This window comes from Oncorhynchus mykiss, unplaced genomic scaffold (genome assembly GCF_013265735.2).
Source record: "Oncorhynchus mykiss isolate Arlee unplaced genomic scaffold, USDA_OmykA_1.1 un_scaffold_245, whole genome shotgun sequence".
Classification (NCBI taxonomy): domain Eukaryota; kingdom Metazoa; phylum Chordata; class Actinopteri; order Salmoniformes; family Salmonidae; genus Oncorhynchus; species Oncorhynchus mykiss.
The window spans coordinates 382,322-388,321 of NW_023493705.1; positions in this window are offsets into that span (position 1 = coordinate 382,322).

Consider the following 6,000-nt stretch of genomic DNA (forward strand, 5'->3'; position numbering starts at 1 on the left):
ATATCATGACAGACCAGCTAGATATACTGTCTCTATTATATTATGACAGACCAGCTAGATCTACTGTGTGTATTATATTATGACAGACCAGCTAGACCTACTATCTCTATTATATTATATCATGACAGACCAGCTAGATATACTGTCTTTATTATATTATGACAGACCAGCTAGATACTGTCTCTGTGTATCTATTATATTATGACAGACCAGCTAGATCTACTGTCTCTGTGTCTCTATGATATTATGACAGACCAGCTAGATCTACTGTCTCTATTATATTATGACAGACCAGCTAGATCTACTGTCTCTATTATAATATGACAGACCAGCTTGATATACTGTCTCTTTGTCACTATTATATTATGACAGGCCAGATAGATATACTGTCTCTATTAAAATATGAAAAACCAGCTAGATCTACTGTCTCTGTGGCTCTATTATATTATGACAGGCCAGCTAGATCTTCTGTCTCTATTATATTATGACAGACGAGCTAGATTTACTGTCTCTATTATATTATGACAGAACAGCTAGATCTACTGTCTCTATTATATTATGACAGAACAGCTAGATCTACTGTCTCTATTGTATTATGACAGACCAGCTAGATCTACTGTCTCTATTATATTATGACAGACCAGCTAGATCTACTGTCTCTGTGTCTCTATTATATTATGACAGACCAGCTAGATCTACTGTCTCTATCATAATATGACAGACCAGCTAGATCTAATGTCTCTATTATATTATAACAGACCAGCTAGATCTACTGTCTCTATTATAATATGACATACCAGCTTGATCTACTGTCTCTTTGTCTCTATTATATTATGACAGGCCAGATAGATCTACTGTCTCTATTGTATTATGACAGACCAGCTAGATCTACTGTCTCTATTATATTATGACAGACCAGCTAGATCTACTGTCTCTGTGTCTCTATTATATTATGACAGACCAGCTAGATCTACTGTCTCTATCATAATATGACAGACCAGCTAGATCTAATGTCTCTATTATATTATAACAGACCAGCTAGATCTACTGTCTCTATTATAATATGACATACCAGCTTGATCTACTGTCTCTTTGTCTCTATTATATTATGACAGGCCAGATAGATATACTGTCTCTATTATTTCATGACAGACCAGCTAGATCTACTGTCTCTATTATAATATGAAAAACCAGCTCGATCTTCTTTCTCTTTGTCTCTATTATATTATGACAGAACAGCTAGATATACTGTCTCTATTATATTATGACAGACCAGCTAGATCTACTGTCTCTATTGTATTATGAGATACCAGCTAGATCTACTGTCTCTATTGTATTATAACAGACCAGCTAGAACTGTTGTTTCTATTATATTATGACAGACCAGCTAGATCTACTGTCTATGTGTCTCTATTGTATTATGACAGACCAGCTTGATCTACTGTCTCTATTATATTATGACAGACCAGCTAGATCTACTGTCTCTATTGTATTATGACAGACCAGCTAGATCTACTGTCTCTATCATAATATGACAGACCAGCTAGATCTAATGTCTCTATTATATTATAACAGACCAGCTTGATCTACTGTCTCTTTGTCTCTATTATATTATGACAGGCCAGATAGATTTACTGTCTCTATTATATTATGACAGAACAGCTAGATATACTGTCTCTATTATATTATGACAGACCAGCTAGATCTACTGTCTCTATTGTATTATGAGATACCATATAGATCTACTGTCTCTATTGTATTATAACAGACCAGCTAGAACTGTTGTTTCTATTATATTATGACAGACCAGCTAGATCTACTGTCTATGTGTCTCTATTGTATTATGACAGACCAGCTTGATCTACTGTCTCTATTATATTATGACAGACCAGCTAGATCGGCTATCTCTATTATATTTTGACAGACCAGCTACATCTACTGTCTCTATTATATTATGACAGACCAGCTAGATCTACTGTCTCTATTGTATTATGAGATACCAGCTAGATCTACTGTCTCTATTGTATTATAACAGACCAGCTAGAACTGTTGTTTCTATTATATTATGACAGACCAGCTAGATCTACTGTCTATGTGTCTCTATTGTATTATGACAGACCAGCTTGATCTACTGTCTCTATTGTATTATGAGATACCATATAGATCTACTGTCTCTATTGTATTATAACAGACCAGCTAGAACTGTTGTTTCTATTATATTATGACAGACCAGCTAGATCTACTGTCTATGTGTCTCTATTGTATTATGACAGACCAGCTTGATCTACTGTCTCTATTATATTATGACAGACCAGCTAGATCGGCTATCTCTATTATATTTTGACAGACCAGCTACATCTACTGTCTCTATTATATTATGACAGACCAGCTAGATCTACTGTCTCTATTGTATTATGAGATACCAGCTAGATCTACTGTCTCTATTGTATTATAACAGACCAGCTAGAACTGTTGTTTCTATTATATTATGACAGACCAGCTAGATCTACTGTCTATGTGTCTCTATTGTATTATGACAGACCAGCTTGATCTACTGTCTCTATTATATTATGACAGACCAGCTAGATCGGCTATCTCTATTATATTTTGACAGACCAGCTACATCTACTGTCTCTATTATATTATGACAGACCAGCTAGATCTACTGTCTCTTTTGTATTATGACAGACCAGTTAGATCTACTGTCTCCATTGTATTATGACAGACCAGCTAGATCTACCGTCTCTATTTTAATATGACAGACCAGCTAGATCTACTGTCTCTATTATATTATGACAGACGAGCTAGATCTACTGTCTCTACTACATTATGACAGAACAGCTACATTTACTGTATCTATTATATTTTGACAGACCTGCTGCATTTACTGTCTCTATTGTATTATGACAGACCAGCTAGATCTACTGTCTCTATTATAATATGACAGACCAGCTAGATCTACTGTCTCTATTATATTATTACAGACGAGCTAGATTTACTGTCTCTATTATATTATGACAGAACAGCTAGATCTACTGTCTCTATTATATTATGACAGACCAGCTAGATCTACTGTCTCCATTGTATTATGACAGACCAGCTAGATCTACTGTCTCTATTATATTATGACAGACCAGCTAGATCTACTGTCTCTGTGTCTCTATTATATTATGACAGACCAGCTAGATCTACTGTCTCTATCATAATATGACAGACCAGCTAGATCTACTGTCTCTATTGTATTATGAGATACCAGCTAGATCTACTGTCTCTATTGTATTATAACAGACCAGCTAGAACTGTTGTCTCTTTTATATTATGTCTGACCAGCGAGATCTACTGTCTCTATTATATTATATCATGACAGACCAGCTAAATATACTGTCTCTATTATATTATGACAGACCAGCTAGATCTACTGTCTCTGTGTCTCTATTATATTATGACAGACCAGCTAGATCTACTGTCTCTATCATAATATGACAGACCAGCTAGATCTACTGTCTCTATTATAATATGACAGACCAGCTTGATCTACTGTCTCTTTGTCTCTATTATATTATGACAGCCAAGATAGATCTACTGTCTCTATTATATTATATTATGAGAGACCAGCTAGATATACTGTCTCTATTATATTTTGACAGACCAGCTAGATCTACTGTCTCTGTGTCTCTATTATATTATGAAAAACCAGCTAGATCTACTGTCTCTATTATATTATGACAGACGAGCTAGATCTGCTATCTGTATGATATTATGACAGAAAAGCTAAATCTACTGTCTCTATTATATTATGACAGACCAGCTAGATCTACTGTCTCTGTGTCTCTATTATATTATGACAGACCAGCTAGATCTACTGTCGCTATCATAATATGACAGACCAGCTAGATCTAATGTCTCTATTATATTATGACAGACCAGCTAGATCTACTGTCTCTTTTATAATATGACGGACCAGCTTGATCTACTGTCTCAATTATATTATGACAAACCAGCTAGACCTACTGACTATATTATGTTATGACAGACCGGATGGATATACTGTCTCTATTATATTATGACAGACCAGCTAGATCTACTGTCTCTATTATAAAATGAAAAACCAGCTAGATCTACTTTCTCTTTGTCTCATATTATGACAGGCCAGCTAGATCTACTGTTTCTGTGTCTCTATTGTATTATGACAGACCTGCTTCATCTACTCTCTCTATTATATTATGACAGACCAGCTAGATCTACTGTCTCTATTATATTATGACAGACCTGCTAGATCTACTGTCTCTGTGTCTCTTTTATATTATGACAGACCAGCGAAATCTACTGTCTCTATTATGTTATATCATGACAGACCAGCTAGATCTACTGTCTCTATTATGTTATATCATGACAGACCAGCTAGATCTACTGTCTCTATTATAATAAGACAGACCAGCTTGATCTACTGTCTCTTTGTCTCTATTATATTAAGACAGAACAGCTACATCTACTGTCTCTATTATATTATGACAGACCAGCTAAATCTACTGTCTCCATTATATTATGACAGACCAGCTAGATCGGCAGTCTCTATTATATTATGACAGACCAGCTAGATCTACTGTCTCTATTATATTATGACAGACCAGCTAGATTTACTGTCTCTATTATGTTATGACAGACCAGCTAGATCTACTTTCTCTATTGTATTATGGCAGAACAGCTAGATCTACTGTCTCTATAATATTATGACAGACCAGCTAGATCTACTGTCTCTGTGTCTCTACTATATTATGACAGACCAGCGAGATCTACTGCCTCTATTATATTATGACAGACGAGCTAGATCTACTGTCTCTATTGAATTATGACAGTCCAGCTTGATCTACTGTGTCTGTTATATTATGACAGACCAGCTAGATCTACTGTCTCTATTATATTATATCATGACAGACCAGCTAGATATACTGTCTCTATTATATTATCACAGACCAGCTAGATCTACTGTCTCTGTGTCTCTTTTATATTATGACTGACCAGCGAGATCTACTGTCTCTATTATATTATATCATGACAGACCAGCTAAATATACTGTCTCTATTATATTATGACAGACCAGCTAGATCTACTGTCTCTGTGTCTCTATTATATTATGACAGACCAGCTAGATCTACTGTCTCTATCATAATATGACAGACCAGCTAGATCTACTGTCTCTATTATAATATGACAGACCAGCTTGATCTACTGTCTCTTTGTCTCTATTATATTATGACAGGCCAGATAGATTTACTGTCTCTATTATATTATGACAGAACAGCTAGATATACTGTCTCTATTATATTATGACAGACCAGCTAGATCTACTGTCTCTATTGTATTATGAGATACCATATAGATCTACTGTCTCTATTGTATTATAACAGACCAGCTAGAACTGTTGTTTCTATTATATTATGACAGACCAGCTAGATCTACTGTCTATGTGTCTCTATTGTATTATGACAGACCAGCTTGATCTACTGTCTCTATTATATTATGACAGACCAGCTAGATCGGCTATCTCTATTATATTTTGACAGACCAGCTACATCTACTGTCTCTATTATATTATGACAGACCAGCTAGATCTACTGTCTCTATTGTATTATGAGATACCAGCTAGATCTACTGTCTCTATTGTATTATAACAGACCAGCTAGAACTGTTGTTTCTATTATATTATGACAGACCAGCTAGATCTACTGTCTATGTGTCTCTATTGTATTATGACAGACCAGCTTGATCTACTGTCTCTATTATATTATGACAGACCAGCTAGATCGGCTATCTCTATTATATTTTGACAGACCAGCTACATCTACTGTCTCTATTATATTATGACAGACCAGCTAGATCTACTGTCTCTTTTGTATTATGACAGACCAGTTAGATCTACTGTCTCCATTGTATTATGACAGACCAGCTAGATCTACCGTCTCTATTTTAATATGACAGACCAGCTAGATCTACTGTCTC